The 12,500-nt window shown below is 42.7% G+C and overlaps 1 protein-coding gene across 6 annotated transcripts in view; it reads right to left on the bottom strand.

The window, feature by feature from the left end:
* Positions 1-12,500, bottom strand: part of LOC137868467 (semaphorin-6D-like) — a 97,300-nt gene that overhangs the window by 60,965 nt on the left and 23,835 nt on the right. For 2 of the 6 annotated variants that reach the window (XM_068705255.1, XM_068705258.1), the window contains exons 3-4: positions 12,126-12,209; positions 991-1,114 (exon numbers count right to left, since the gene is read on the bottom strand). The gene's annotated coding sequence lies outside the window, so the exon portion shown is untranslated. Of the gene's footprint in view, positions 1-990; positions 1,115-4,778; positions 4,863-8,112; positions 10,503-12,125; positions 12,210-12,500 lie in introns of those variants that run through there. The other 4 variants (XM_068705260.1, XM_068705257.1, XM_068705261.1 and 1 more) reach the window with 4 other exon arrangements.

Below are 12,500 nucleotides of genomic sequence, written 5' to 3' on the forward strand. Positions count from 1 at the left end.
ACTGTTAGCGCTGTTAACACTGTTATCACTGTTAGCGCTGTTAACACTGTTAACACTGTTAACACTGTTATCACTGTTAGCTCTGTTATCACTGTTAACTCTGTTATCACTGTTAGCGCTGTTAACACTGTTATCACTGTTAGCTCTGTTATCACTGTTAATACTGTTATCGCTGTTAGCAGTGTTAACACTGTTAGCTCTGTCAGCGCTGTTAGCTCTGACAGCACTGTTTAGCTGCCGGCTCAGCTGTCACCATGTTGAGAGCCGTGTGGAGGCAACAGATATGTCTGAATTTGGGACACAGCACATTTACAGGCTGTGTAGCATTTTGGGGATCTGTTAGCAGAACTCATCACTATGTTTCAGTCTGTAATCAGCTGAAACTAAATCCTCCACACTGCTCCTTTAAGTGAGAGGACTTAGTAACATATGTGAGGAGACAAATCCGTCTCCTCGTCACAAAGACGAACCTAAACCCTCCGCTGGTACAAAGATCCTCCTGTGTGTGTGTGTGTGTGTCAGTCAATAACTCAATCTGAGGGTCAGCTGGAGAGAATGAGAGTAAATGAAGTGAATTAGAGTGAATGTGAATAAATGAGACTACAGAATGAGACTGAATGGAGGTTAATTACACTGAAAGAAATGTGAAGCAAACAAAAGAATCAGACAGCTGGAGAAGAAGAAAAGAGGAGAAGAAGAAAAGAGGAGAAGGAAAAGAGGAGAAGAGGAGATTCAGCAGGAAGAAGTGACAGACTTGGATAAAAGAGAAGAAGAAGAGATGAAAACAGAATGGATGAATACATAAACGATGGATTCATGTTCTCATCAGTTGTCTTTCTTACGACTTTCTTCTTCTGTTGTACTTTTGCAGCTGCCTCATTATTTCCCTTCTTCCACTTCCTTTCATTATGTTCTCCCTCTCTCCTTTCCTTCATCCTTCCTTCCTTGGAATGTCAACCTCCCACACTGTAAACATGCAGAAACACTCACGGTCTGTGAACGCGCCGTGACGGACAGATGGAGCCTCCAGCCGGTCAGGTGACAGGAAGTGCTCGCTGTGTTCCAGAAAGTAAAACAGGAAGTGGGGAGGCGGGGGGGGACCCCCTCAGACGTCCTGAAACACAGAGGAAAAGGCTGCTGGTTAGCTGCTAGTTAGCTGCTGGCTAGCTGCTGGTTTAAAGGGAACTTCCATGAGGTTTTGTTCTCTACTGGTGCTGATGGGAGCCATGCAGAGGATCAGTCAGGATGTGTTGGTGTGAACAAAGATAAACAGTCAGACTGATTAATAAAAGTGACGTTAAAGTTAAGATCAAAGTAACAACAAATCAGAGTCTTCCTCCTCTTCCTCCTCTGTTCTAATCAATGGGATTGATTCTCTCTTCCTGTTGTCTTTGATCTGTTTCCTCTCCTCGTCTCTTTAATTAATTGAATGTCTCTCATCACTTTAAATCTTCATCTGGTCTCCGTCTCATTAGACCTAATGGACATGATCTCTAACTGTCCTGGTCTCCTCTTCCTCACCTCCTCCTCCTCATCACTTTCATCTTGTCTCCTTTAAAAACAGCGTTCTCTCTAAACGTCTAAAGTACCAGTGAAGCAGCTGCAACCAGTAGAACGTCCTCACCGCCCAGAACACAAAACGACCCCGTTTACCACAGCAGATGTGAACAGAACCTCTGGATGCTCATGTTCCCCCACGGTCCTTGAACACATCACGTGTGACGAAACCGAAACGAAGCTTAAAGTCGTGATATTTAATCTAAATGTATTCTACATGTTCTCATTATAAACGTCTCCTCTAATAAAACATTCACTTTAACCAGATTGTATAAAAACATTAAATTATGAACTCCTCATGAAACTATGACGTCAACGACTGAACACAGAGCTCCTGAGGTCAGAGGTCAGGGGTCAGGGGTCAACCTAATTGGTGTGTTTCCCCGGGAAGTCAAAGGTCAGCGCTGACCCAAAAACACTTCCTGTTTGAGGACAGCGTGGGGTCGAGGGTCACGGGTCTTATCCAACACAGCAGCTCACCGTCGTACAAAGAGGTACACTCTGACAGATGGTGGGGGGGAAACAGAGACACGAAGCATGCTCTTTATATCTATATATAAATATATATAAATACATATATATATAGATATAAATATATCTATATTTATATATATATGTAAATATATATATAAATAAATATATACATATATATAGATATAAAGATATAGAGTATATATATTTTTATATATAAATTTATATATTTATAAGGATCTCCTCAGTAGTAGCAGAAGTAAATGTTCACCATTTCATAAAGTTTCAGAACCTTTTGATTCTCTTGAGAGACCTGCAGTAGATCTCTGATACCTGATATTATCATTGTTGTTTATTTGTTTACCTGATAGTGTTGTTTATTGATGGATGTATACAGTGATATTATCATCATTATTGTTTAGTGATGGATGTATACAGTGATATTATTATCATTATTGTTTAGTGATGGATGTATACAGTGATATTATCATCACTATTGTTTAGTGATGGATGTATACAGTGATATTATCATCATTATTGTTTAGTGATGGATGTATACAGTGATATTATCATCACTATTGTTTAGTGATGGATGTATACAGTGATATTATTATCATTATTGTTTAGTGATGGATGTATACAGTGATATTATTATCATTATTGTTTAGTGATGGATGTATACAGTGATATTATCATCATTATTGTTTAGTGATGGATGTATACAGTGATATTATTATCATTATTGTTTAGTGATGGATGTATACAGTGATATTATCATCACTATTGTTTAGTGATGGATGTATACAGTGATATTATTATCATTATTGTTTAGTGATGGATGTATACAGTGATATTATCATCATTATTGTTTAGTGATGGATGTATACAGTGATATTATTATCATTATTGTTTAGTGATGGATGTATACAGTGATATTATCATCACTATTGTTTAGTGATGGATGTATACAGTGATATTATTATCATTATTGTTTAGTGATGGATGTATACAGTGATATTATCATCATTATTGTTTAGTGATGGATGTATACAGTGATATTATCATCATTATTGTTTAGTGATGGATGTATACAGTGATATTATTATCATTATTGTTTAGTGATGGATGTATACAGTGATATTATTATCATTATTGTTTAGTGATGGATGTATACAGTGATATTATTATCATTATTGTTTAGTGATGGATGTATACAGTGATATTATTATCATTATTGTTTAGTGATGGATGTATACAGTGATATTATCATCACTATTGTTTAGTGATGGATGTATACAGTGATATTATCATCATTATTGTTTAGTGATGGATGTATACAGTGATATTATCATCATTATTGTTTAGTGATGGATGTATACAGTGATATTATTATCATTATTGTTTAGTGATGGATGTATACAGTGATATTATCATCATTATTGTTTAGTGATGGATGTATACAGTGATATTATCATCATTATTGTTTAGTGATGGATGTATACAGTGATATTATCATCATTATTGTTTAGTGATGGATGTATACAGTGATATTATCATCATTATTGTTTAGTGATGGATGTATACAGTGATATTATTATCATTATTGTTTAGTGATGGATGTATACAGTGATATTATTATCATTATTGTTTAGTGATGGATGTATACAGTGATATTATTATCATTATTGTTTAGTGATGGATGTATACAGTGATATTATCATCACTATTGTTTAGTGATGGATGTATACAGTGATATTATCATCATTATTGTTTATTGATGGATGTATACAGTGATATTATTATCATTATTGTTTAGTGATGGATGTATACAGTGATATTATCATCATTATTGTTTAGTGATGGATGTATACAGTGATATTATCATCACTATTGTTTAGTGATGGATGTATACAGTGATATTATTATCATTATTGTTTAGTGATGTATGTATACAGTGATATTATTATCATTATTGTTTAGTGATGGATGTATACAGTGATATTATCATCATTATTGTTTAGTGATGGATGTATACAGTGATATTATCATCATTATTGTTTAGTGATGGATGTATACAGTGATATTATTATCATTATTGTTTAGTGATGGATGTATACAGTGATATTATTATCATTATTGTTTAGTGATGGATGTATACAGTGATATTATTATCATTATTGTTTAGTGATGGATGTATACAGTGATATTATCATCACTATTGTTTAGTGATGGATGTATACAGTGATATTATCATCATTATTGTTTAGTGATGGATGTATACAGTGATATTATCATCATTATTGTTTAGTGATGGATGTATACAGTGATATTATTATCATTATTGTTTAGTGATGGATGTATACAGTGATATTATTATCATTATTGTTTAGTGATGGATGTATACAGTGATATTATCATCATTATTGTTTAGTGATGGATGTATTGATGGAGATGGTCCTCCGGCTCTCCAGACGGGTTGAAACGATAACAGTGACTGAGTGTCGACAGCTCGGCCTGCAGCGGGTTTTAAATCTCTGGTAAACCCTCTGATTTGATCCGGGTCCAGCAGGACTGGAGCGTCTCCTCCATCTGTCGCTCAGATGTTAAAAAAACAAAACAATCAGAGTGTTGATGATGTCATCAGACTCACGAGGTCGTGGTGATGTCGTGTGATGTGACATCAATGTGGCGCGTCAACTTGTTAAAGAACATAAAGTCTTGTATTGGACTTCTTCTGCATGACATCTCACCGCAACCAGCGAGTCAGCGGCTGTTCCTAGAGCTTTACATCCCGTCACATGGTCTTCACCGGCAGATGAGAGTCTATGTGGTTGCCATGGAGATCGAGGTGTTGACACGTGAGCTCAGATGCCGCAAACATGACATCATGGGTTCCGTATCAGTCGTCGTCTCGTGTGGAGCGGCTGACTGAAAGCCTTAGAAGAAGCGAGTAAGCAGCCCTTGAGTCAACACCAGAGCTGCAACGATCAGTCTGATGACATCACAGAGTACCCAGGCGTACGCGGTGCATGCTGACATCACTGAGGGGCGTGGCTACAGGTGATGCAGGCGAGGCAAAAGCTCTCATCTGAACTCAGTGACACGACTACAACACCACAGAAGAAGAAGTGACGCCACCTGACGAGACAGGAAGTCATGTTGTGACTTCAGACAGAGAGACGAGATTAAACCGGATTATCTGCTGTGTGTGTGTGTGTGTGTGTGTGTGTGTGTGTGTGTGTGTGTGTGTGTGTGTGTGTGTTGGGGTTTCATGAAAGCTCAGAATTGGTTGTATGTATTTTAGCCATCTGTCATGTTGTAATACAATATGTGAGTCTGCAGGATTATGTGTGTGTGTGTGTGTGTGTGTGTGTGTGTGTGTGTGTGTGTGTGTCTGTGTTGGATGGAGAATATTCAGACTTTTGATCTAATGACTTTAATAAAATACTTTTTCTGGTGATTTTTGTGACGTTAATTTATTATTAATCATCCTGTTTTCAACAACAATGAAACAAAATGACAGAAGAGAACAAAAGAGAACAAAAGAGAACAAAGACATCTCTGACCGGCGAGACACGGAGCTCCGTTTCTGGTTCCCATGGAGACAGGTCTCCCCCCCCGAGCCAATTACATCTCTCCAAGAGTTCAAAGACGACCAACAGATGCACAGCGTCCAGTCAGGAGATATTTTTAACCTCCGTGAGAGACGGGGGACAGAGATGGGGACAGAGAGATGGAGGACGGGGGAGTGTCTGAAGTTTTAGTCTTCCTCCCTCAGTAAACACTCGTCTTCTGTCTGTCTTTAATCTGACAATCTACAGTCACTTCTCCTTCAGACTGAACCAAACAACGTGCTCATGTCCTCCTGTTCTCATGTCCTCCTGTCCTCCTGTTCTCATGTCCTCCTGTCCTCCTGTTCTCATGCCCTCATGTCCTCCTGTTCTCATGTTCTCATGTCCTTCTGTCCTCCTGTTCTCATGTTCTCATGTCCTTCTGTCCTCCTGTTCTCATGTCCTTCTGTCCTCCTGTTCTCATGTCCTCCTGTCTTCATGTTCTCATGTCATTCTGTCCTCATGTTCTTATGTCCTCATGTCCTCCCTTCTTCATGTCCTCCTGTCCTCCCTTCCTCATGTCTTCCTGTCCTCATGTCCTCACTTCCTCATGTCCTCCCTTCCCCATGTCCTCCCGTCCTCATGTCCTCCCTTCCTCATGTCCTCCATTCCTCCTGTTCTCATGTCCTCCCTTCCTCATGTCTTCCTGTCCTCATGTCCTCCCTTCCTCCTGTTCTCATGTCCTCCTGTCCTCATGTCCTCCCTTCCTCATGTTCTCATGTCCTCCCTTCCTCATGTCCTCCTGTCCTCCCTTCCTCATGTCCTCATGTCCTTCCTTCCTCATGACCTCCCTTCCTCCTGTCCTCATGTCCTCCTTTCCTCATGTCCTCCCTTCCTCATGTCCTCCTGTCCTCATGTCCTCCCTTCCAGCTGATGTTCCTCTCCCGTTACATTAAACAGAGGAAGCAGGAGACCTGTGTTCATGTCTTCAGTGATGAACTCTTTTTACGTTAACGACGGAGAGGAGCGGCTCTTAAAGCGATGACATCACAGCCCGTTAATTAGTCACATTAAATACCAGAAGTCTCCTACAAAATAAAGGTCACCTAAAACTGAACTAAAAAGTAAACAATAATTACCCAATTTATGATTAATGAAGTCATCCATGTGGCTTCATTGAATGTAATAGAGGAGAAACACACACACACACACGCATACACACACGCACACACACGCACACACACACACACACACACACACACACACACACACACACACACGCATACACACACGCACACACACACACACACACACACACACACACACACACACACACACGTGTTAGGAGGAGACACTATGAGCTGAGTCAGCTGTTTCATGTGTTCTTACTGTTAATATTTTAAATATAAATAAATAATCAAATATCAGCATAAACACTCACAGTACAACCTCCTGCTCTGTTTCACCTTGTGGACATTTGTTTATGCACACACACACACACACACACACACACACACACACACACACACACACACACACACACACACACACACACACTGACATTTCCTGCTGGGTGACATCTCTCAGACTAACAAGCTGATCCTGTGGCTCTGAACAGCAGCACTAACCAAGACAGATCAGCTGATGACATGCTGGATGTGTGTGTGTGTGTGTGTGTGTGTGTGTGTGTGTGTGTGTGTGTGTGTGTGTGCGTGTGTGTGTGCGTGTGTGTGTGCACGTGCGTGTGTGCGTGTGTGTGTGTGTGTGTGTGTGTGTGTGTGTGTGTGTGCCGCTTGGAGAAAATTACTTTTTGCTCATTTTGAGAAGATCTATTGTGTCTTTTAACTCGCAGCCTTTTCATTCAGATAATACATACACAAGTATATATATATATATATATATATATATATATATATATATTCTTGAATTATTAAGTATATCAACTTCAAATCATGAACCATCTGTCAATCAAAGTCTTCCTGATCCCGTCGGGAAGAGAAACTGTACCGATGCTACGGTAGCATCTAAGCTAACGTCTTCAGGAAATGCCACTGTTGTCTCACACACCTAAGTCCCGCCCCTAGCTGCCTAAACCACCACAAACAATAACGGTTTGATATTTACAGCTCACCATTAACTGTGAAGAAGAGGAGCTCAAACTGAAGAAGAGAAAGTCAACGCAGAGCAGAGAGAGCAGAGATCAGCTTCAGCTGCACACAGAACACCGTCTGAAGTACTGAAGTAACATCCTTTATGTGCACCAATCAACTGTATAACACACACACACACACACACACACACACACACACACACACAGCCTCCAGTCAAATTGACTGCAGTCCAGAGCAGCCAAGCGAAGAGCTGAAAACACATCAGATCTGAGCTCCATTAATTTGTCCCTCCGATAATGTGAGACACACCACCGGCTCCTAAATACTCAGCTGCTGACTGTGTGTGTGTGTGTGGTATCTGTTTGCACACACGCACACACACACACACACACACACACACACACACACACACTCTGTTCTACCTGTAACGGTGTGTTGTTGTCTGAGCTCGTATGAGGAGAACGAGGAGAACAAACAGAGGCGTGTCCGTCTGTGGACCAGCACCAACATGGACTGAAGACCCTCTCAAGAATGACAAGAACCAAGATGGCGACGGAAAAAATGACAAACTGGAGGATCCAGACTCCACGAACCAGTGTGTGACATCACGATGACATCATCACTTTAGATCTCATCAAATCAGAGTCAACTCCACACTCTTCCTCTTCCTCCTCCTCCTCTTCCTCTTCTTCCTCCTCTTCCTCTCCTCTTCCTCTCTGAGTGGAGCTCATGCAGCAGCAGATGAAGGTGAATGATTGAAATGATTTATTGAAAGAGCTTTTGAGTTTTTGATGAATGTATTAAATATATGAAATACTTCCTCCTCAGTATTTCACTCAGGACTCTGTAAGAAGAACAGGTTCTGGTCTTTAAGATGACTTTGAGTTCACTTTCTAGCCCTCAACCAGAACCAGAACCAAAACCAGAACCAAACAACAACAAGCAGCAGGTAAACTGTTTCATCTCCTCATCTCCTCTTCATGTCTTCCTCTCTTCCTCTGTTCCTCACCTCTTCCTCTCTTCTTCACCTCTTCCTCCTCTCTTCCTCGCCTCTTCCTCATCTCTTCCTCACCTCTTCCTCATCTCTTCCTCAACTCTTCCTCTCTTCCTCCTCTCTTCCTCACCTCTTCCTCCTCTCTTCCTCACCTCTTCCTCTCTTCCTCACCTCTTCCTCTCTTCCTCCTCTCTTCCTCACCTCTTCCTCTCTTCCTCCTCTCTCCCTCACCTCTTCCTCTCTCCACTGTCTCTTCCTCCTCTCTTCCTCACCTCTTCCTCTCTCCCTCACCTCTTCCTCTCTCCACTGTCTCTTCCTCCTCTCTTCCTCCTCTCTTCCTCTCTCCACTGTCTCGTCCTCCTCTCTTCCTCACCTCTTCCTCTCTCCCTCACCTCTTCCTCTCTCCACTGTCTCTTCCTCCTCTCTTCCTCCTCTCTTCCTCACCTCTTCTTCTCTTCCTCACCTCTTCCTCTCTTCCTCCTCTCTTCCTCACCTCTTCCTCTCTTCCTCCTCTCTCCCTCACCTCTTCCTCTCTCCACTGTCTCTTCCTCCTCTCTTCCTCACCTCTTCCTCTCTCCCTCACCTCTTCCTCTCTCCAGTCTCTTCCTCCTCTCTTCCTCACCTCTTCCTCCTCTCTTCCTCACCTCTTCCTCCTCTCTTCCTCCTCTCTTCCTCCTCTCTTCCTCTCTCCACTGTCTCTTCCTCCTCTCTTCCTCACCTCTTCCTCTCTCCCTCACCTCTTCCTCTCTCCACTGTCTCTTCCTCCTCTCTTCCTCCTCTCTTCCTCACCTCTTCCTCTCTTCCTCACCTCTTCCTCTCTTCCTCCTCTCTTCCTCACCTCTTCCTCTCTTCCTCCTCTCTTCCTCACCTCTTCCTCTCTTCCTCACCTCTTCCTCTCTTCCTCCTCTCTCCCTCACCTCTTCCTCTCTTCCTCCTCTCTTCCTCACCTCTTCCTCTCTTCCTCCTCTCTCCCTCACCTCTTCCTCTCTCCACTGTCTCTTCCTCACCTCTTCCTCTCTACCTCACCTCTTCCTCTCTCCACTGTCTCTTCCTCCTCTCTTCCTCCTCTCTTCCTCACCTCTTCCTCCTCTCTTCCTCCTCTCTTCCTCTCTCCACTGTCTCAGCCTCCTCTTCTCTGTGGAAACACATTCTGCTTCGCTGCAGACGACGCGAGCAGACGCTCGTCCGCTGAGCAGTCTGATCCTCCCGCTGAGCATGCTGGGATACCGTGGCTGCCGTGGCAACCAAAAAAAAGATAGAGGGAGAGAATGTGGGAGGAAGAGGAGGATCGAAGAAGGAGGACGACGGAGGGGACGTGTCCGGACGGATCAGAGTAATGAGAGTACAGGAGGGAAGGAGGGAAGGAGGGAAGGAGAGAAGGAGAGGATAAAGGGATGAGACGACGACACTCAGTCTAAACTGGCAGGTAATCTGATTACCAGAGATCTGACGACACAGCAGGAGACACACACACACACACACACACACACACACACACGCACACACGGTGGCTCTCTCCCGTTGGGTAATCGGCTCCCGGTCCCTCTGGGATTAGGGAGTCTCTGGGAGCCCCGTGGAGGAGCGGAGGTTCAGCTCACACCTGATCTGTTTCCACCGGTTGCTCTTTAGAAGCGTGAGTTACTTCTTAGTATTCAAGTATCACAAATATCAACTCAGTGGAACTCTACTGCTGCCGCCCACAGACTGAAGGTAGGACGTAGACGTTGTGACGGTTGAAGCCTCCAGTTCGGCCTTTTGTCCGTCGCCATCTTGTTTCTGTGCAACCAGTGAACAGGAAGTGACCATATCTGGACTGAGGAGGAGTGACGTAGAGACGGCGTATACGTCTCTGGTGTCGACCTGTCAATCAGCGTGTAGCCCCGCCCCTAAAGCATCCCCTGCGTTATGGTCTGTTTGACTCTAAATGGAGCATAATGTACTAAATGAACATCATGCTGTATTGAAGAAGACTGTAAACTAGAGATTGAGACCATAAACTCATGTTTACAATGTTTACTGAGGGAATAAATCAAGAGAGAAGTAGAGTCATTTTAGACTAGACTTCTATACAACCAGAGGAGTTGCCCCCTGATGGACACTAGAGAGAATGCAGCTTTAACACATGAAGCTTTGACTTCCACACGTGAGACCTCCAACCAGACTCAAAGAGTTCTGACGTCTGCTCTGAGATAAAGATGTGAACCATCAGAAGAGAGAGAGCAAACAATGAAAGCAGAGCCACGCTTTCACTTCCACATAAAGTCAGGACGCATCGTCTGCTCTCTGCAAAACATTACAAACACAAACGGACAGCCGTCAGATCGACGCGACTGAACACGAAAAAGGCTCCTTTGATGAACTCTAAAAAGTCTGAATCCTTCACGTTCTCTGCATTTCGACACCAGAGAAAGTCCTGTCAGCACCGATCGTTCGTCTCACGATTTGAAGATGTTCCCCCGCAGCAGTGGAGACAGTTTGGTGGAACAGTGTCTCGCTGTTTAACCAGAGTACCGATAGTTTCATGTTTCCAGTCCCAGAGGCTGCAGCAAAGCCTCCCACCTGTGTGAGCTGTCTGCCGGCTGCCTGTGTTGGGTCGTGTTCAGACACGTTAACCTGGGACTCGATCCATCTCGGCTCCCGTACAACTCACCATCTGGCAGATTAGCTGCAAAAACTCAGCGAAGGGAAGTTAAGCGGCGCTGGCAGACTCCACGTTTTTGGGAGGAGCGAGGACAAAAGACCAAGAAGGTTTTATTTTCCCCCAAAAGTGGATTTTTCCAAGAAGCTTTGAGGTGGTTTAATCGGGTCAAACACTGCAGCTGCACACACACACACACACACACACACACACACACACACACACACACACACATACCATAATAGTACTATTATAGTGTTTTCAGATGAGAAACAAGATGCATGATAATAAAACCAGACAGTAATAATGAAGACATCTGCGCTGCTCAATAATCAGACAATAACCAACAAAAATAAATCTGACTTCCAGCTCATCAAACTTTAGATCTTTATCCTGAACTGGACCAGACCGAAACACTCAACCTTCACACGTGGTTCAGTAAATCACAACGCACATGCCATGTGAATCAGTAACAGAGACCGATTACAGGTGAGGCAGCACAAACGTACAGACAACACGGAGGGTTCCTGAAAGCACCGGTGATCTACAGGGGAGTAAATGAACAGAGGAGCTGGTTTAACGTACCTGTGAGGAGGGACGACCAAGGAGAGGACACACACATGGAGAGAGAGAGAGCGAGAGAGAGAGAGAGATTAGTTCACACTGCAGCTCAATCTAATAAAAAACGAAATAAATAAATCTATAAAGAACAACTTAGACTTTCTGAGGAGCGTCCAGTCCAGCAGAGCGCTGTTTGTGTCTCGTGTGAAACTAAAAGTAAACATCAACATTTTGTCACTCACGTTAGCATCAAACACCATCCGTCCTCCACCGATACTGAGTTGTTTGTTTTGTTGCCTGAACCTAACGTCCTGTTCAGGGTCGAGCTTTATTTTGAAGGACAGTATGCATGTTACAAGCTAGAATTGGTTTTATGTGTAGCAGCACTGACCAAACTTCAGCATTGGACGGTTTGATAAAGTGTTAACAAACCTTAAGACATGAAAACATATTTAACCACAAACATAAATAACAGACATGAAAACACCTCGTCACAGTTTGTTGCTTCAGAGCTGTTTGTAGCAGTTAAAAGTAACTTATGTTTTAGTTTGGAGTTTGTCAGTTATTCTTTTTTGTCAGTTACTTTCTCCTAATGTCTGTTACTTTTTCAGTCTCTC

The sequence above is a fragment of the Cebidichthys violaceus genome, unplaced genomic scaffold, assembly GCF_023349555.1.
Source record: "Cebidichthys violaceus isolate CVI_PGR_0920_01 unplaced genomic scaffold, fCebVio1.0.p SCAF_111, whole genome shotgun sequence".
NCBI classification, from domain to species: domain Eukaryota; kingdom Metazoa; phylum Chordata; class Actinopteri; order Perciformes; family Stichaeidae; genus Cebidichthys; species Cebidichthys violaceus.